The sequence below is a fragment of the Arachis hypogaea genome, chromosome 12 (assembly GCF_003086295.3).
Source record: "Arachis hypogaea cultivar Tifrunner chromosome 12, arahy.Tifrunner.gnm2.J5K5, whole genome shotgun sequence".
Lineage (NCBI taxonomy): Eukaryota > Viridiplantae > Streptophyta > Magnoliopsida > Fabales > Fabaceae > Arachis > Arachis hypogaea.
This window is the reverse complement of record NC_092047.1, coordinates 19,900,738-19,922,457: the sequence shown is the minus strand read 5'-3', so window position 1 is coordinate 19,922,457 and position 21,720 is coordinate 19,900,738. Positions and strand designations below refer to the sequence as shown.

General features: G+C 30.3%; 1 pseudogene; it reads right to left on the bottom strand.

Annotated features, from left to right (window-relative positions):
• Window positions 1-11,106: 11,106 nt before the first annotated feature.
• LOC140176656 (probable methyltransferase At1g29790) lies at window positions 11,107-12,347 on the bottom strand (annotated as a pseudogene).
• Between the last annotated feature and the right edge of the window lie 9,373 nt (window positions 12,348-21,720).

Sequence of the window (21,720 nt, the reverse complement as noted above, 5' to 3'; positions counted from 1 at the left end):
TTTTCAATTAGGTCTCTCTTAGTAGTAATTGGCTTAATTGTATAGGGACCCAACTAAAAAAAAATTGATGCAGGGACTCAAATAAAAGGAAAAAAAAGTATATGGACTCAATTGAAAAAAGAATTTGGTGCAGTGACCCAATTAAAAGGAAAAAAAGTATAGGGACCTAATTGAGAATTTCGCGAAACCATAAGAATCAACAGAGTAATTAAACTTAAAAAAAATTTACCCGAAAATATGAAATAAAAAAATAGCTTGCACACAAAAAAGAAGAGAAATAATAAGAAGAATAAGAAGTAGAAGAAGAGCATTAGAAAGAGGAGAATAGATCGAAAATTGCAAGAAATTACATTACGCATTCTATGTATAAAAAAGTTAACAAACAAATCGTTACTCACGTTTATGAATTAAATAATTTCAAAATTTTTAAAAAAGGAAATAGGCACTAACGATTTCATGATGGTATAGATTTCAAACACATTTTTGTCCTACTTAAAATCGTAAGTCCCATTTTTTTATATTTTTTGTCCTATTTTAAAATTATTAGTCTCATTTTCTTAACATTTTGTCCATTTTAAAATCATTACTAACAATTTTTTTATTATATTTTTAATTTTCATATTGTTGCATTATACTAAATTAGCATAATATCCCTGTATTATACTCATATTTTGATAATATGTAAAAAAATTAGCCCACAGGAGTCGTATTAATAATAAATATATTATGCAATATTTTTAAACATTTAAATGAGAAGAAAATACTTTTGAATAAATATAGTTTTTAACGTGTTAATTAAGTTATTAAAATCTTGATTAATATGTTTTAAATTTTAGATATCTAAATATATTCATATGTTAATTTTTTTTAAATTGTTTTCTTTGCTTGTACTATTGTTTTGATTATATCATTATTATGATAAAATAAATAATAATAAGCATTTATTTCTTTTTTCGTTTGATGGAATACGTATTTATTTGGTTATTTTATGCTTTCATATAATATTAATTATATGATTATTATACGAGAATTACATAAAGGATTTTAGTGCCTACATGTGTGTCAGTTTTCAGTAAGAATGATTGATTAAGGTAGTTTGATACTTTGATATTATTTTAATTAAACACGTGGAAAATGATAATTGCACTTGCAATATTGATTTGCTTAATAGAGACAAGAAAGGTCACTCATAACTACAAAGATGCGACAATTATTAATGTATATATGAAATAATGAAAATAATAATTGTGATTAATATATTGTACTATCTATTTATCTAATATTATTCCTGACACTGTTTATGTCTACTTTTTTGTACTTGATCTAATTCATCCTTCTATTTTGACAAATACGTAGAATGTGTGATTTAGTAAAATGAGTTCATCTTTCTTGAACTAAATGTCAATGATTCAGTTATTATCTTAGGTTTGGAGAACTTTAAAAATTAACCTAATAGAATTTAATATATCCATCCAAATCCCAAAACTCATAGCAATCTTTTCCAAGAAAAAAAAATTCAAGTTAGAAGTTCAACATGTAATATTTTTTCTTAATTACGTTATTAATTTGTCATAATATAATTATAGCAAATTCTTCTAAGGATTCCATTTCTATTTATTATTATTATCACTATTTTAAAAAAAATTGTAAATGTATAATCATACATGATCACATTAGTTAAAAAAAAAGTTTTTTTTTTTTATATATCTTCATTTATTTATGAACATATTTTTTTTAGTTTTTCACCGTAATTCCAAGCCCAACAATAAGTAAAGAACTAATTTATTATGAATCAGAATTTTATTTAAAGGTTTGCTACTGATTATATAAAAATCATTTCCAAGTGCCTTGGGACCAAGGGCATAGTTTTGTTGGACCCAAAATGTCCAACTTTAGATACTATGTGAGAGCCTCATAATTGGATTTGGAAACCCCACCCCAATGCTTGTTCTCTTCCAAAGCAAACAAAACATAAACAAAACAAGAAGCAAGAATCAAGAAGATTTTACTATGTCTACATCAAACCATGCTGTCTCCTCAATGCAAAATGGAATAATGGATATAACACCATAACTACCTAGCTAGCTATGGCCTATGCCCATATCCTAACTACCAAATCAATCCATCACAAAATTCTCACACCCAACATTGAAAACCATATGTAGCTTCTCACAACCCTAGTCCCATGATCTTAACACATATGAAGACAATCTTAGCCTTAAAGCTAACACTATCCCAATTTCTATTAAACTTTGATGCATGCTTGGAGTTGGAAGGGTGAGGATATATAGTGGTAAATATTCACAAATAATTGATCACATAATTACTTATATCTTAATTTTTCCTATACAAAAAAAATTGATTAACATTATAATAAGACATAATTTACCGATTGACTTGATAAAATTTATCGAGAACGAAACATTATAATAAGATGGGTAATGTTAGGTAGACAAAAAAAAACAGCTAGAACTTGTCTTATTTAGTATTAATTAATTATCGCAACAATTAATAAATGCTAAATAAGGCAAGTTATGACTGTTTTTAGTTGATTTTCTTTTGTTACCAAACATTTCCGTAATAAGATATAATTTACTGATTAGATTGATAAAATTGATCGAAAATGAGAAGTTATTTAAAAATATAAGTCAATAACATTTACATATAAACGAATTTTTCATGAGATTATTTATAAATAAGAAGAAGAGAAAAAAGATATTTAGAATAAAAAAGAAAAATAATTTCTAATTAGCTTTTATATTTTAAAAAAGAAACATCAGAAATTCCTCTCTATTATATACTTCTGATTCCATAGTTTGTATCCCAAAACATGAACCACACACTCTCTAATAAAGTAGCCTGAAATTGAATTCAAGCTGTGGCAATCATAGGTTGAAAGCTGACCAATCAAGTGAATCAACACTAGATGCCATGGTATCAACCAATTAGGTCATTTTTGTGGTGTTAACATGTTATATATGATAGAGAAAACTTGAAATTGAACTTTTTTTTTTTTTGCCGCTCACATTGTGAATCTGAGTTTCATTTAAAAGTTTGTCATTGGCTAACGGATTGCTGCATACACAAGACAAGATTCGAACTCTTGACACTTGTTTAAGCGAACAAGTGAACTGACCACTCGACCAATTCAAGTTAGTTGAAATTGAACTTAATTTTTATTTGGTGTGAAATGGTCCCATAAAGGGTGCAAAGGACCAAAATGTGTGTAGTCCACTCACCAACTAACAAAGACCTCAAACTCAAGTGTTGCTTGGTTGCTTTGCTTGGGGTTGTTGCCAAGACACAATTTGGAGAAGCATTGCTATCAAAATACATGTCCATACCTTAGTGGTACCAATCATGTTTCGATCTCAAATTGCATGTAGTTTCACTTCTCATAACGTGAAATTGAGCACGTTCTTTTATTTAATTAATCTTTTAATTAAGTGTTCTAAAAAAATTAAAAAAATAAACATTTTTTTCCTTTACATTCTTCTTCTTGTCTCCTCCTCTTCCTTCTTTTTTCTCTCTAATTTGGGTTCTTTTTTCTTCTTCCTCACTTCTTTTGTTGCTGTTTTTTCTATTTTTTTATTTCTCAATATGTTTCTTCTTCTTTTTATACAAAATTTCTATGTTTCTATGCAAGAAATTTTGTGTTGTCTTTTAAACATTTTGTTTTTCTTTTCCCAAATATTTTTGTATCGGTTATAAAAAGTTCTATAATTGGTTCCATTAAATTTGTGTTTCTCTTATTTTTTTTTAAAAAACACCCAATGATCATTTAAAGACTTAGTTACAAAAAACACTTATTCATAAAGCATTTCACATTTTATAATATTTCTCATAATAACCGTATTTTTTATTTTTTAAATTATTGAAAAATTAATGCGTCTTGACAAAATTTTTATTCTCTATTTTAACTAATTAAGTGTCATACTAATAATTTTGTGATATTTTAAACTACTTAAACCCATATATGTTAACCAGCATTTTCCCGTAAGGATTAAAATGAAAAAAGAAATAATAACAATTTGAACAGCTAATCATTATTTTATTCTAAAATAATCATTTTGCGACTCAAAAAATTTTAAATTTTGACAAAATGACTTCTAAAATATAATAATGTCAAAATGAGCTTCCAAAAATATACTTTGTTTGATAAAATGACTCAAAAATTTAGTCATTGGTTAATTTACTTAGTTAACCATTAAATTTTTTCATAAAATTATTAGTGTATTCTCATTTTTTCTTATGAAATTATTAATCTACCTTCTCATTTTCTCTCTCTCTCTCTTTTCAACCGTTAAATTTATATATTTTTTTTTTTGCATTGGACGAACGTGTTATAAAGAAATGATATAATGAATCAAGCCCAATATCAACTTCAACAATATCAAGCTAAGAGAGAGATTTTAATCCAGTTGGTGTGTGCTATTATTACTTTTGTTGTGTGCAATCAGATATCTAGAGAAAGTGGACTGGCCCGAGAGTCATTAGCGGTTTTTCGATTCCCAGCTATAGTTGGGTATGATAGAATCTGAATTGTGTGTGTGAGTGTCGTGTGTGTGAATGGATAATGTCTAGAATTGAAGACGTCCAATCTATCAACCAAAAAAAATAAAAAATAAAAATTAAAAGTTTTAATAAAAAAGTAAATAAATAAAAATAATTTGTACAAAAAAAATAAAAATAATTAAATATTTCTAAAATTTTTAAATGTGTGTGTCAACTGTCAAATGAGTTTATTCCATTTATTTGGACTTGACCATTTTAAGTTTACCGGTCAAAGGTTAATTATATATTAACTATATATTATAAAAATAAAGATGAGAATTTGAGGAGAGAAAAAAGATAAAAGAGAATAGAGAAAATAAAAAATACTTTTATTAATGATTGATATGTATATAGAATTTTAAAGAGGGTTATTTATAGTTAAGGGTCTAACTCCTAAGTGATTTAATTAAGTTGACTGATTCTATTTATTTAAAATTTAAAATTTAAAATGCAGTTATAGTTTAGAGCATCTATAACAGATATATTTATAACACTCTTTTTTGGATGTTTCTAGTGATAATACGTTAGGTAACTATCTTATTAAAAATTTTACCAGAAAAAATTCGGTGGGATAAAAATCATAGTTAAGAAAAAGAGTACAATCTGTATTACTCCTAATAATTACATCACTTGATATCTCTTAGTTGGCACATTCCAACTTTGTATCCTAACTTCTTAAATATTGAGGTAAATAGTGCTTTAGTGAACAAATATGCTAAATTATTATTGAAATGAATTTGCTAAATATCTACATCACCACTTTGTTGAAGATCATGAGAATAGAAGAGTTTTGGTGAGATATGTTTTGTTCTATCTCCTTTTATGTATCCTTCCTTTAGTTGATGTATGCAAGCAGGGTTATCTTCGTATATCATCGGTAAACCACACATATCGTGAACATATTGGATGATTGACCTAAACCCAACACATTCTCGAGTTGCTTCACGAATTGCCAATATTTCTACAAGATTTGAGGAGGTTACAGCTATAGTTTGCTTTGTTGAGCGTCAAGATATAGCTGTTCCTCTACTTATGAATAGATAACCTATTTGTGACCTACATTTTTGTGGATCAGAAAGAAAATATGCATCTGCATATCCCAACTAATTGAAATGTTGTTTCATTAGAGTAAAATAAGCCCTTATCAATAGATCTTTGAAGGTATCTTAATATATGTTTGACACCATTCCAATGTCTTCTAGTCGGATAAGAACTAAATCTCGATAACAAATTTACTGAAAATGCTATATCTGGTCTTGTATTGTTAGCGAGATACATTAGTACACCAATAGCACTAAGATAAGGTATTTCAGAACCAATGATCTCTTCATTACTTTCACAAGGTCGAAATAGATCTTTATCTATATCTAATGATCTCACTACCATTGAAGTACTCAATGGGTGCGCCTTGTCTATATAAAATTTTTTCAAAAGTTTCTCAATATAAGTTGACTGATAGATGAATATACTATCTTTCAAGCGTTCAATTTGTAAACCAAGGAAAAACTGTCTTGTCAAGATCTTTTATTTCAAATTTCTCTTTTTAAATAATTTACAGTTTTTGGAATCTCTTTGAATGATCCAATGATGTTTCAATCATCAACATATACTGCAATAATAACAAATTTGTATTCAAATCTCTTTATGAACATACATGAGTATACACGGTCATTTTTGTATCCATCTTTCAATAAGTATTCACTGAGACCTTTATACCACATAAGTCCAAATTATTTTAATCCATACAAGAATTTTTGAAGTCTTACTGAACAAATTTCTGGAGAATTATTATATGCTTCAGGCACTTTGAATCCTTCAGAGACTTTCATATAAATTTCTTTGTCAATTGAGTCGTATAAATAGGCTGTAACAACATCCATTAGACGCATGTCAAGTTTTGTATGCATTGCCAGACTAATAAGATATCTTAATGCAATTGAATCTACCACAAAAGAACATGTTTTCATATAGTCAATACCAGGTTTTTGTAAGAATTCTTGTACTATTAATCGTGTTTTATATCTTTCTATTTCATTTTTTTATTGCGTTTACGCACGAAAACCCACTTGTATGCCACTGGTTCTATACTTTTAGGTGTTTTAACTATAGGACCAAAAACTTCATATTTTCTAAGAGAAATTAATTCAGCTTGAATTACGTCTTTCTATTTTAACCAATCATCTCTCTGTCTATATTCTTTGACAGATTCTGGCTGATGATCCTCATCTTGCTTTACTAATTCAACAACAATATTATACACAAAAACATTGTCAACAACAGTATTCTTTTGATCCCATATTTTTTCGGTAGTGACATAACTTATTGAGATCTCTTCATTTTTTGGTACCTGAACCTCTTCAGAAGTTTCATCAATATTTATGTCTCGGGATCTCCTTTTGAGTACTTGCCTTTATATTATAACCATCATGATTAACTATCTCTCTCTGTTTTTGGTAATTTTTATCCTTAGAATCCATTGGTCTTCTAGCGTGGATTGCTTTCATTTGTACTAACAACTTGTCCTTCTGAGACCCTTTTTTTTTGCTGGTGTATTTGCAACTAGAATGTGAGATTTGGTTACTCTCTTTAGGTCAGTAAATGCATCTGGCAATTAATTTACAATATTTTGCATATGAATTAACTTTTGTACTTCTAGTTCACATTGTCTAGTGCGAGAATCTAAGTGGGATAATGACAATGTATTACAAGTAATCTCCTTTTTCAACTGCTTATTTTTTCGCCCCTAATTTTAGAAAAATTATTTCATCAAAGTGACAATCAGAAAATATTGCCTTAAATAAATCACTAGTCGTGGGTTCAAGATATTTTATAATTGACAAAGATTCATACCCAACATATATTCCCAATCTTCTTTGAGTCCAATTTTTGTGTGTTGTGGTGGAGCAATTGGGACATAGACCGCACATTCAAATATTCTAAGATGAGAAATATTTGGCTCCTAACCGCAAGCCAATTGTAATGGGAAGGATTTAAGATAACTTGTTAGTCTAATACGTATAACTGCTACAGCATGCAAAATAGCATGCTCCCACACTGAAACAGACAGTTTAATTCTCATAAATAATGGTCTAGCTATTAACTGAATGTGCTTAATTAATGATTCTGCTAGACCATTTTGAGTGTGTACATGAGTAACAGGTTCTTCTATTATAATTTCAGTTGACACATAATAATCATTAAATGCTTGAGATTTAAATTCACTAGCATTATCAAGACGTATTGTCTTTATAACATAGTTTGGAAAATGAGTTTTTAATTTAATTATTTGAACTAGCAATCTCGCAAATGCCATATTGCGAGTTGATAGTAAACAAACAAGGGGCCATCATGAATATGCATCTATTAAAACCATGAAATATTTAAACGGCCTACATGGGGTGAATGAGTCCACATATATCACCCTAAATACGATCCAGAAAAGATAGTGATTCAATCCCAATTTTTTTTTTGTGATGGTCTTGTAATAAATTTTCTTTGAGAACAAACAGTACATACTAGTCATGCGAAATTGTAAATATATTTATATTTGTAAACTTCTGATTTATTATGGCATGTGATTCCACATTGTTAATAGTAGTATAGTACAAACCAAAAGAGAGAGCGGGTAGTTTTTCTAAGACACATTTTTTTTTCCTGATTTTATAGTTGTAATATAGAGATATTCATTATTTTCTTCTCTTGCAATTTCTACATGATATCCATTTTGGCGGATATCTTTAAAACATAGTAAGTTTCTATGAGACTTACTTGATAGTAATGCATTATTTATAAACAACTTGGTTCCTTTATGCAATACTATAGTAGCTCTTCCGGAGCCTTCAATTATTTTTGCGCTACCAACAATCGTACTTACATTTGTTTCCTTTGTAACAAGAGAGATAAAATATTTTTAATCTCTAAGTATTATACGTGACTAATGACCTTTTAATCCACATCGATAGCACAAAATTTTCACATTATGGCTCAGAGCACGCTTCTCATGCATGTTTATTCCCTGTTATGAGTGGGAACCCTATTGATCCATTTGCCCCGTCCACGTCCACGGCCACGACCACGGTTTCGACTGTTATTCTGGCCATGGTTTCTTTTAGGTTCACGATATACCGCATTCACTTCAGGGAAAGCAGTTGAACTAGTAGAACGAACTTCATGATTTTTCATTAACAATTTGTTATTTTGTTCTGCCAATAGGAGACAATCTATTAGATCAGAATACCTTTTATAACCCTTTTCACGATAATGTTGTTCTAACAGTACGTTAGAAGCGTGGATTGTGAAAAAAAAATTTCATTAAGTCCTCATCTGTGACTTTTTTGCCACACAATTTCAGTTGAGAATTTATTTTGAAAAGTGTAGAATTATATTCACAGACTATTTTAAAATCTTGTAGTCTTAGATGTATCCTCTTATGACAAGCTTTAGGCAAAAGAACAGTCTTCTAATGTTCATATCTTTCTTTCAAATTCACCCATAATTCTTGTGAATCTTTAACAGTCAAGTATTCTACTTTTAACCCTTTTATGAAGGTGATGACGTAAAAAAAATAAGTGCCTTAGCCTTATCTTTGCTTGAGGATTCTAGTTCTTTTTTATATAGTATTCTCACCAAGCTTTTTGGATACCAAATACATTTCAGCATCAAGTGTCCATTCTAAATAATTTTTGCCCATTAAATCAAGAGCGAAAAATTCAAACTTTTACAAATTTGACATGATAAATCTATTAACAAAATAAATAAAAGTTAGTAAATAATTAAGAATAATAATATTAATAATTCATATAAAAAGAAAGATAAGTAAAAAAAAAATAAACCAACTTGTTTCAGGAAATTGATAAAAGATATTATTTCTTTTAAGATAATAAAAATAATTTAAATAAATTATTAAATTATATATTCATTGTTGAGAATGAAAATAAAATTATGATACTAACACTACAGGTGCTATATTTTCACTTAAAAAATAATATTTTAATGTATATTTCCTTAAAAAAATTATTTATCATTCACTTTAGAAAATAATTATTTATATAATTAATTATCATTCACTTCAGAAAATAATTATGTTTATAATATGATTAATTATCATTCATTTCGAGAAATGTTATCATTCATTTCGAAGAATGATATTAATATTAAAAAAATTATTATATAAAAAATAAACAATCTAAAATGAATAAAAGAAAAAGGTAAGAACCAAAAAAATTAATTATAAAATAAACAAGAACGATGATAAATATAAGTTATAAGCAATAAAAAAATTATTAAATAACGTGTTTGCAATACTTTGCCAAATTTTTAAAGAATTACAAACAAAACAATTATTGGTGAATGAATTACGTAGTCAAAAGAAATAAGAAAAAGAAAAATGGGTTGCTTGCATTGCATAAAAAAAAAAAATTAGTCATCAATGTGTATAGGTAACACAGGCCATGGCATAAAAAAAATTACATAGCCATAAAAGACGATCACATGTCATAAAAGACGATCATAGGCCATGATATAAAAAAATTACTGTATTGTATAGATGATCACAAGCCATGGCATAAAAAAAATTAGAAGAATAAAGTGGATAGAAGAGAAAAAAAAATTATTTAGCCTTAGAAGGCATCGTGTTATGAAAATAAATATGTGGAATGTTAGGGACCAGCAGAATTTGTAATGTTTAGCTATTAATTAGCCATCATCAATATTTTTAATGATGTGAGATGACATTTAATAGTGTAGGATTAATCATTTTTCTTTTGATGGTTAAATGCTGACCAGATTTCAACAAAAATGCTAGCCTCCTAGACTTTCTCAATAAATATTAGGGTTGAGAGGGGAAAAGAAAGATGAAAGAGAATAGGGAGAATAAGATATGACTTTATTAATGATTAATATGTACATAAAATTTTAAAGAGGGCTATTTATATTCAAGAGTCTAACTCCTAGCTTATTCAGCTAGATTGACTGATTCTATTTATTTAAAATTTAGAAAAAAAGACAAATTAGTCCCTGACTTTTTACTCCGCGGACATTTTAATCCATGACCATTAGAAAATACTTTTAAGTCCCTGACGTCCTTAAAAGTTGGACGGATCAATTCCTCCGTTCATAAGCCACCGTTAGACCCAACGGAAAAGACTGACGTGGCTCTCCCTCTACTTTCCTGGCATCACAGCTTCCCACGTGGCACGTTAGTGGGATGGAGCTTTTGAAAAATGGACACATAAGTCCCTGTTGCTCAAAACGACGTTGGATTCTAATTACATGGGGCTATGCCGTTAAACAGGTGTGGTTTGTGCTAGTTATGAAGTACCAAATGTTGATATTTTTTTTTAATGAATCAGGTTAACCAGTATTTCAACTCTCACATTAGAGAAATTATCTTATGCAACAGTATATTGGAGTACATGAACATTTTGACTTTGAGTGTGTTTGAAACATGCAACTAATTTAATTTTAACTAATTAAGATGTTAACTTTCCAAGTAGCAAGATAGGTAGTTAGATCCTACCAGGTTGTGTTAGTGAAGAAGTAAAGAAGCAAGCTTTAAGTTGATAATCTTGAAGTAGGCTTCTGCAACAATGCAGTGAGAAAAACCTTAGCATTCTTTTCCAGCGGCCCACTTCACCTTCTTATAACCTAATTTCCCAATTAATGGCGCATATAGGTCCACCCCTTTGCTAAAGAATCTGTCAATCCACAAGTACCCTCCACCTCTCAAAACCATATCCACATCAAACAGCAAGAACTCCATCATTGTCACCAGAATCCACCGGTTCACGGCACACCCGCACCGCACAAGGTCCACCGCTCCGTCGAACACCGGCAGCCACTACTGCAGCGGCACGTGAAGTGGCACAAGCCCCTTCAGCGCCACCGCCTCGCTGTATGGTGCACCCACACTCATAGTCGGAGGTAGGGTTGAAGCCTAGATTAGGGTTTTGGCGGTGGAAGCAATCGAAGGATTTGCAAGGGTAATAGTCCCAAATTACAGAGGAATCGGAGAGTGAAGAAGGGAAAGGGTCTTGAGGGAGAAGGGATGAGGGTTTGTGCGGCGCGGTTCGGGAGAAGTAGCGGCGGCGGGGGAGGGGGTGCCAGCCACGGAGGATAAGAGATTCGGCGAGCGAGGTCGGAGTCGGAGGGGCAAAGGGAGAAGGGAGTGTAGGACATGTACTTGTGGAGGAGGTCAGGGTGGTTATGGCAGGAAGAGGCTATGGGTTGAGGTGGGGGAGTATAGGAGTAGATCTGGTTGGATGGTGGAGGAGGTGGTGGTTGTGTCAGTGGAGTGTTGGAGACGCGTGAGGTGGTTGATGGTGGCATGTATTGTGTGGAGCTGGTCGGGGACGAGAATGGGTGGTTTGGGGGATTTTGGAGATTGGAGAGTTGAAGAGAGGTGATAGAGTGAGAGGATGTTGGTGGCCACCATTGCCATCAGAAGAACAAAGTTCAGTGTCATTATGGTGAACGCTAAAGCTATTTTTCAAAACGACGTCGTTTTGAGTCACAGGGACTTATGTGTCCATTTTTCAAAAGCTCCATCCCACTAACATGCCACGTGGAAAGCCATGATGCTAGGTAAGTAGAGGGGAAGCCACGTCAACCTTTTTCGTTGGGTCTGACGGTGGCTTATGGACGGAGGGACTGATCCGTCCAACTTTTAAGGATGTCAGGGACTTAAAAGTATTTTCTAATGGTCAGGGACTAAAATGTCTGCAGGATGAAAAGTCAGGGACTAATTTGTCCTTTTCTCTAAAATTTAAAATACAGTTACCGTGTAGAGCATTCATAATAGATATATTTATAATAAAATGAGAATTTTAGGACAAATGCTCATATGTTTTAAATAAAATAAAAAGTGTAATGTCTTTTGAATTTAGAAGTATAAATTTCATACATTAAAGTTTAGTTTTAAATTTTAAATTTTATGAATATTTAAAATTATGAATATTTAATATTATAAATTTTATAAAAAGTGTAATGTCTTTTAAAGTTAGAAGTATAAATTATGAATATTTATTTAATTAACAAAAAGTGTAACACTCCTTACTTAGTAAGGAGCATTTAAGGATGCATTACTTTTAAAACGGGCGTGCTACACATCTATATAACCATGTAACCAAGTTGGTCCAAGTCCAAATAGAGTCACGCACATGAATGACGAGTGAAAATACGCATTCGAAAACCCTTCGTTATTTCGCACTTATTATGAAAAAACGTTACTTCTTCCTCAACACAAAACCGCTCCTTCTCTTCAAATCTCTCTCAAAATCACTCAAACTTCAATCACGTTTTTTGCGAAAACCACTACTGGAGAAGAATCGCGAGAAGATTTGGCAAGGAACAACCAGAAACGAACGAAAACAGCAACAGAGATTCGCCTTCCTCCTCCTCTTCATTCTCCTCCTTCTTTTTCGTGTTCCTTCTTCTTCACGTGTTTTCTCCTAATCTTCATTCTTTTGTTGTTATTGCTGCTGTATTTTTTTGTCTTTTCCTCTTTCTCTCCCTAGTGAAGAAGCAGTAGAAAGTGAGGAAGAAGAGTTTTAAATTGTGCAGAACAGAAATGAACCGAAATGGCCAACTCCACTGAACCGAACATTATTCATGTACTGAATAAAACGTCATAAACATTTAATCATCAAAGAAAAATATTTCTACATGCACAAGAACTCAATTGAACATACTAACAATTAAGTAAATCAAAATGAGCAACTCCACTGAACCGAGCAACATTCAATCATCAAGAATAGCATTTTTCCATGCAAAAGAAGTCAACTGAACACATAACAATCAGGTGAACCGAAATGACCAACACCACTGAACCGAACACCAATCATGTGTTGAATAAAATGTGATAAACATTCAATCAGTAAGAAAAATATTTCTGCATGCACAAGGACTCAATTGAATATATTAACAATCAAGTGAATCAAAATGAGCAACTCCACTTAACTGAGCAAAATGTTGGTGTTGTTGGTGATGATTATAATGAAAGAAGAAGGAGAATCTGCGTGCGCGAAGAAGAAGAAGCAGAAGAAGAACCTACGTGCGCGAATTTGAAAGAAGAAGGAGGAGGAGAAATACTATTCTTGTTGATTAAAAGTTGATCACCATTTATTCACCACATGAACATTGTTCGATTCGGTGGCCTTTGTGATTTTGATTCACCAAATGAATGTTGTTCAGTTCGGTAGCCTCCTTTTACTTTATTCAGTGTTTAAGATTATTGTGATAGCATGCAGCAATTATTTCCTAGCTGTCTCAACATAATAACCTCATTCAACTAATTTGAATTTGAATCATTCACTGTTTCCATTTAGAAGTGTAGATCGAAGAAGAAAACGAAGAAGAAGAAGAATGACAGAGCTTATTACGTTGAATTCAATGCAGATCAATAATGAAGAATGCGAGCAGAGAAGAAAAACGCGAACAGAGAAGAACGACGAATTTTATTAGGTTGAAGAAGAAGAAGAACGCGAACAGAGAAGAAGAAGAAGAAGAACGAAAACGCGAGAAAAGAACAAGGTTTGCGTTATATGAGGCGCGTGTATAACAAATGTGTAAGGGGGTTGGGGAGGCGCGTCTGATTGAAGTTACTTGGATAGCTTGGATGAAAAAATTACATGGATGTAGAACTTTTCTATTTTTAAAATGGAGACTTGATATATTTAAGAGAAGTTTGTTAGGTTAAATAGATAATTTAAATAGATAATTTTAATTAAATAAATAAAAAAATAATATTTGGACTCAAAATTAACTTTTAGTCAAAATTTTTTATATTTTTAGTAAATTATTATATTGAAATTGAGATATTTATATTAAAATTTAAAATATTTGAATTGAATTATTAAAAAATATTTAAAAATTAAAAATAGAAAACTTGAGAAAAACTTTAAATAAACTAAACAAATCAAATTATTTATTTCACAGGATCTAATTTATAAGTAAATAGAGTCTAATTCATTAAATAACTCATTATCTTAGATTAGGAGTGAAAATGTATTATAAATAAAGATAGTTTTTTTAGAATATCAGAGAATTAGGCTGTAAAAAAAGTTAAGATGATTAAAAAGTTATTTTTGAAAAATAAAATAATTTTATTAAAATTCTAGAGACAAAAAAAGAATGTAATGAAAAAAAATATGGCTAATAAACTATATGATGAAAATAATACGTGTTAGAAAAGTATCAGTGCAGAAAGTAGTGTAGGAAGTATTTTAAGCATATGAAACTAGAAATTTATGAAGAACGTAGAGATGTTGTGCAGAAATAATTACTCATTAGGTTATTGATAAAGGAATTATAACGAGTTTAAATTTAAATGTGTGATCTGCATAATTTATATGCTACAAAATAAATAAGAGAAACTTGAGTTTTGGAAGATTTTAGTCTTCTAAAAACTTTAAATGCAAGGGAGTAGTGGAGTACTTATAATGTTTGAAAAGAATTTTAATAAAATTTTAGAAATGTAGCAAATAAAAAATAGTGCAGAGCATTATCACAGAATAACTACAAATTTTAGAAGTGGATGAAGTATTTGGAACTAGTGGAATTAGCTTTAACCGAAAGAAAATTCTTCTAATTTAATAGAAGATCTTGTAGTTGAATTGACTGAATTTTTATTAATGTGAAATGGGAGGAATTTGTTGAAAGTTTGAAGTTGCAAGATATAAAAAAAATTAATAAAAAAGTAGGATTGAGAAGTTGATACAAGAGGTTTGATGGTTGAATGACAGATGAAAAGAGATAAAAGTGATCAAATAGAAATACGTTTGAATTGAGATGTCTACCATGATCTTCAATATAAGAGTGGCTAATAGAAATATTATTTTGTATTAAGTATGTAAAGTTTCTATTCTAATAATAGGTAGTAGTATTATACTATTTGAGATAAATAATTATTTTGATCTTTAAAACTTAAAAGATTACGATTTTGATAAAATAGATTTCAAAAGATGATTTTTTGATAAAATAATGCTCTAAAAATATATTCTATTTTGACAAAATAAACTAAAAATTTATTAAATATTTAATTTATACAAAAATTTTTAACTTATTTATGAAATTACTAATTTAACTTTCATCTTTTTGTCTGCATCTCTATCTTCAGTTCTATCTCTAATATTAACACTATCAACAATCTCATTTTTAAAAATTATTACTACTAAAATGAATCATAACATCATCATCATCACAATAATATAAACAAAAGAGAGGTGAAAAAAATTCTAATAAAATTTGTGATTTTTATTTGAGTAAAAGAGAAGAGAGATAGAAGAAGAAAAAGAGAGTGAAGCAAAAGAGATACTACTATTAAGATTTTAATTTTTCATGTGTTTGAAATTATTTATAATATTAAATATTAAATTAGTAATTTAATAAAAAAATAATAATTATTTGTATAAATTAATTGTTGACTAAATATTTATTCGATTATTTGTTTTATTATTTGAGTTGGCTAATTTATTATAAAAAAAACTTTGTAATTTCACCTTTTTTTTTTGTTTAGAATTTCAATAAAGTTTAGTTTAGTAAAATTTTTATTTTTTTAAAAATTATAGCATATATATTTAGTAAACTAAATTAAAAATGACTTTTAATAAGTAAAAGTAACAATAAATGTGTTTGATAAAATAACTTTTAAAATTTAAAAATATCATAATAGATATTAGGTGCTTTTAAAATAACTTTTAAAATTTAGATATTAATTAATATATAAGGTTATATTAGACTTTTTAATTTTGATAAGTACAAGTCAACTTTAAAAAGTTCTCTCTTAAGTACTTTCAAAAATATCCATAACTTTTAAAAGCTGCAAGTGTTAAGGTTAGTATTGTAAAACAGGCTCAAGATGAGCTCAAGAAAAGTTAAGAAAGTGTAACCTAGCTGCTAAGTGATAATGCAGGTATTTAGGTATTGGTTATTGAATCTTTGGTTTTTCTTCTTAGCTTATATAAGTTTGAGAACACTTGTGTAAATGGTGTATTCTGATCTAATAATCAATTTACATATTTACATTTTTGTTTTTTTTTCTGTTTTACTTGCTATGAAAAGCTTTCTTCTCAGAAAATCCTTTATGGTATCAAGAGCCTAAAGGTTCGAAAGATCCATGGTTCTTACAAACGATTCTCATCCCATACCGTCCAATACCCACTCTTCTGTCACCAATCCAGTCACTAATAACAATGCTACACTAGTCATCTATCAACAAAGATCATTTAATCCCATTTCTAAGAAGCCATGTGAAACTAATTTCAAACTTGGCAGCAACAGGCCTTCAATGCGATTCAAGGGCAAGGTTACGAAGATCATCTCATCAAAGAACACATTTCTCTACAATTTTTATCCATTGCTGATCAAGAAAAAGGATGATTGTCATTTGATTTCTTGGATGCTTACATCAATGGATGCTAAGATGATTGTCATTTGATTTCTTGGATGATACTTTCAAGAACAGAATGGTGGGTCATAAACTCAGTATGAAATGTGGCAGAAAATTGAAGACTATTTTGTATAATCAACTAGGTACAAGATCAAGCAACTCAAGTTACAGTTGAAATTGATAAAGAAATAAGATATGTCAGCCAGTGAATACATCTTCAAGATTAAGAATGTTGTGGATTGTCTTGCAGCTCTAGGTAAACCCTTCTTTACGCAAAAACATGTGGAAGCTTTATTGGAAGGGTTGAATGAAGATTATCAATATCTTATTACTATCAATGCTAAACCAGAAATTTACAGTCTGGTTGAAGTAGAGAACTTAATCATGTCTCATGATGACACGATCGAAAGATTCAAGAGAAATGATTTTGGAATGCTTCAAGCAAACATCACTCAGAGCTTCTTTCCAACTTTTCAAAACTCATCTCGAGGTAATGACTTCAGGAGAGGCAGAGGGGGTAAATTCGGTAGAGGAAGAATATCATTTTCTGTGAATAATAAACCTCAGTACTTTGTGGCCGCTTTGGACACATAGCATGGCATTGTTTCAATCAATTCAATCAAGACATACCTTCCCATCTCAGAATCAAGCACATCAGCCTAGGATTTCATTCTATAACCCAAACACCTTAACATTATTCAACTCCTCATAAGGTGCATCATCAGCTTCGACTATCCCTCCACCTCCAACATCATCTTTCCATTATCCTACTGCCTTTCTTGCAACACCAACTTCTATTTCAGACCCTACTTGGTATCCAGATACTAGAGCATCAGACCATGTTACTCCAAATCAATCAAACTTGATGACTTACTCAGAATACACCAGACCTAAACAGGTTCAAGTAGGTAATGGTATAGGTATTTCTATTTCTCACATTGGCAACTCTTTCTTATATTCTTTAGACTCTAAACGATTCTTTACGTTACAACATTTGATACACACACCTCATATCACTAAGAATTTAATTAGTGTTTTGAAATTTGCTCAAGACAATTATGTATATTTTGAATTTCATGCTAATTTCTGTCTTGTTAAATGTCATTTTACATAGAAAGTTCTCTTACAAGGTATACGTGGAGGAGGGATATATCAATTTACACATGTTGTTGTGCCTCCCCCTTCTCATTCAACAAATTCTCCTATTGTCTTTACTATATCATGTTCAGTTTTAGATTTGTGGCATAAACGCCTAGGACATTCATCTTTAAAATCTATTAAACTTGTACTATCTCAATGTAATATTTAGACACTAAATAAGAATGTTAATTCAGGTATCCATGTTTGTGATAATTGTGCACAAGCAAAAATGCACAAGTTACCTTTTCAAGAATCTAATACTTTATATTCTGCACCTGTTGATCTTGTATTTTCTGATGTGTGGGGACCTGCACCATATGTTTCTCATCTTGGATTTAAGTATCATGTGACTTTCATTGATATCTATTCGAGATATACCTTTGTTTTTTACTTGTTCACGAGTTTCAAGTTTTTAAAGCTTTTCAACAATATAAACTATACATAGAAAAATTGACTGATTACAAGATTAAAGAGTTACAGATAGACAATAGAGGAGAATATACCTTAATGTCTTTTCTCAACTTTTAGCATCTGAAGGTATTCTTGATCAATTTTCTTATCCCTATGTTCATGAACAAAATGGGACTGTAAAAAGAAAGCATAGGCATCTCATAAAAATGAGTCTTGTTATGCTCTCTACTGCATCAATACCTCTAGTGTATTGGGATGAAGTTGTCCTCACTTCAACATATTTAATTAATCAAATCCCAACTTAAGTTCTATCTAATTTATTTCTATATGAAAAATTATTTAGCAAGAAACCAGATTACACTCTCTTTAGAATATTTTGTAGTAGCTGTTATCCATACATTCGACCTTATAACAAACATAAATTAGAACATAGATCTCTTAAATGTATTTTTCTAGACTATGCACCTAACTTCGAAGGCTATAAATACTTGTCACAAAGTGAAAAAATTTATATTACTAGGCATGTGACATTTGATGAATCTGAATTTTCATATATATACACAATTGTTTCTAGTTAATAATATAGGTTTCGCTCTTAATTCTGCTCAGTATCATCACACCGAAGGTCCTGCCTTGTTTCAAAAATCAATTGCCACTACTGTAAAACCACCTCCTACTACAATAAGTCACCTTTCTCAACATCATGGACAGGAATTCAATTCATTCCCCACACAACTTGAAACCACTGATGACCCTGCCTATATTACTGTCCCATCATCTTCAATGGAATTCAACACATGTATAGAGAGCCAGCTTCCATCATTGGAAACTGAATCTCAACAAAATCATACTCATACCTCCATTACTTCTTCTAATATGCATAATTATCACCCTATGTTAACAAGGTCCAAAACTGGCTCATCAAGACTGAAAGCTTTAACAACAATTACTTTAACTAATAACTATTTTGATCAACTCCTAAAATCTGCATTTGATTCTTTCAAATTTTTGCATTGGCACAGTGCCATGAATGAGGAATTTAATGCCTTAATGAGAACCAAAACTTGGACCTTAGTTCCAACACCACCCAATGCCAAAATTATTGGGTGTAAGTGGGTTTTTGCGGTTAAAAAACAGCCAGATGGTATTGTTTAGAAGTACAAAGCCAGATTGATTGCCCAAGGCTTTCACCAATCTGAAGGCTTTGATTTTGAACAAGTGTTTAGTCCGGTGATTAGACCAACAATTGTGAGAATTATTCTATGCATTGCTTTATCACACAATTGGACAATTAGTCAATTGATTTTAACAATGCATTTTTAAATGGTGATCTTCATCAAACCATCTATATGCATCAACCAATTGGTTTTGAAACAAACTTTGATTCATATGTGTGTAAATTAAATAAATTTCTATATGGTTTAAAACAAGTACCTAGGAAATGGTTTGATAAATTAAGCACAACACTAAACTCATTTGGTTTCTACAGTTCTAAGTTAGACTCATCTCTTTTTATTAGACATAAACCAGATTCGGTGATGTACATTTTATATTATGTAGATGACATAATTATCACTAGTAGATATAATAGTGACATAACTAAAATGATACGGCAGTTAGATAAAGTTTTCTCTCTAAAAGATCTAGGAGAACTAAGTTATTTTTTGGAAATAGAGGTTCAAAAGACTGCTTAAGGTCAACTTCATCTATACCAGACCAAGTATATAATTGATTTGTTATCTAAAATAGGCATGGGGAAGCAACCCTAATGCCTACACCTATAGTTTCATCCTTACAATTGTTGTCCAGTGATTTTGAGAAGTTTGATGACGCAAAACTATATGGAAGTGTGGTAGGAACATTACAATACTTATGTATCACACGACCAGACATATCTTTTGCAGTAAGCAAGATAAGTCAATTTATGCAATGTCCTTTACTTGCTCACTGGAAGGTAAGGAACAAAAGAGTATGGAATTTTGATCCATCCAAGCACAAATTATAGGCTATATGGGTTTGTTGATGCAGATTGGGCAGTAGACTTGGATGATCTAAGGTCTGTAACATGTTATTGTGTTCTCTTAGGGCCTAATTTGATTACTTAGTGTTGCAGGAAGTAGACCACAATCAATTGAAGCTCAACAGAGGCAGAATATTCAGGAGTCTATCTGCCTTTGAAGGGGAGTTGGTATAGTTAACAAATTTGCTTGCTGAATTGATGATTCCTCTTAAAATAGTCCCCACTATTTTCTGTGATAACCTCAGCACCGTGTTACTCACAACAAATCCAATGCTGCATAATCGTACCAAGCATTTTTAACTTGATGTTCAAATTATTCGAGAAAAGCTAAAGTCTAATTCTCTCCATGTGGTTCACATTCCAGGGAACAAACAAGTAGCTGATATATTAACAAAGCCTCTCTCAGAGGTTGAAGGAAAAACTTCAAGTGATTTAGAGGCCTCACTCGAGTTTGCCGGAAGATGTTAAGGGTAGTATTATAAAACAGGCTCAGATGAGCTCAAGAAAAGTCAAGAAAATGTAACCTAGCTGCTAACTGATAATGCAGGTATTTAAGTGTTGGTTATTGAATCTTTGATTTTTCCTCTTAGCTTATATAAGTCGGAAAATACTTGTGTAAATGGTGCACTCTGTTCTAATAATCAATTTACAGATTCACATTTTTTTTCTTTTTCTATTTTACTTGCGGTGAAAAGCTTTTTTCTCATAAAACCCTTAGCAAATACAAACATATGAATTTTCTTATTTACCAAGTATAAAATAAAGTATTTCTACTCTTAAAAAGTATAATCATCTTTTTAAAAAACTTTACTAAATCAAGTCTAAGTGTTAACTAGTTTGAAAATTTGTATCCAAAATTTTTTAATTAAATTAAGAATAATTTATTATGTTAACTAGTTTTATTTTTATTATTTTTAGTTTTTTACACTCATTTAATAAATAAAATAAATCAATAGAGTATATTATGCTAGAAATTATTTTTAATATGAAAATAAAAATGATATTTTAATTTAATATTGATATTTGAGATATATTACAGAATTATAAATGTATAAAAAAGATGTTCAACACGCATCCTGCATGTTGTCAAGATATTGATACGTGTCCAATACATACCCTGCGTATTGCTAGAATGATGACACGTGTACAACACGCATCATATGTATTTGACTTTTTATCTATAAAATCTATCCATTTATAATTACACCAA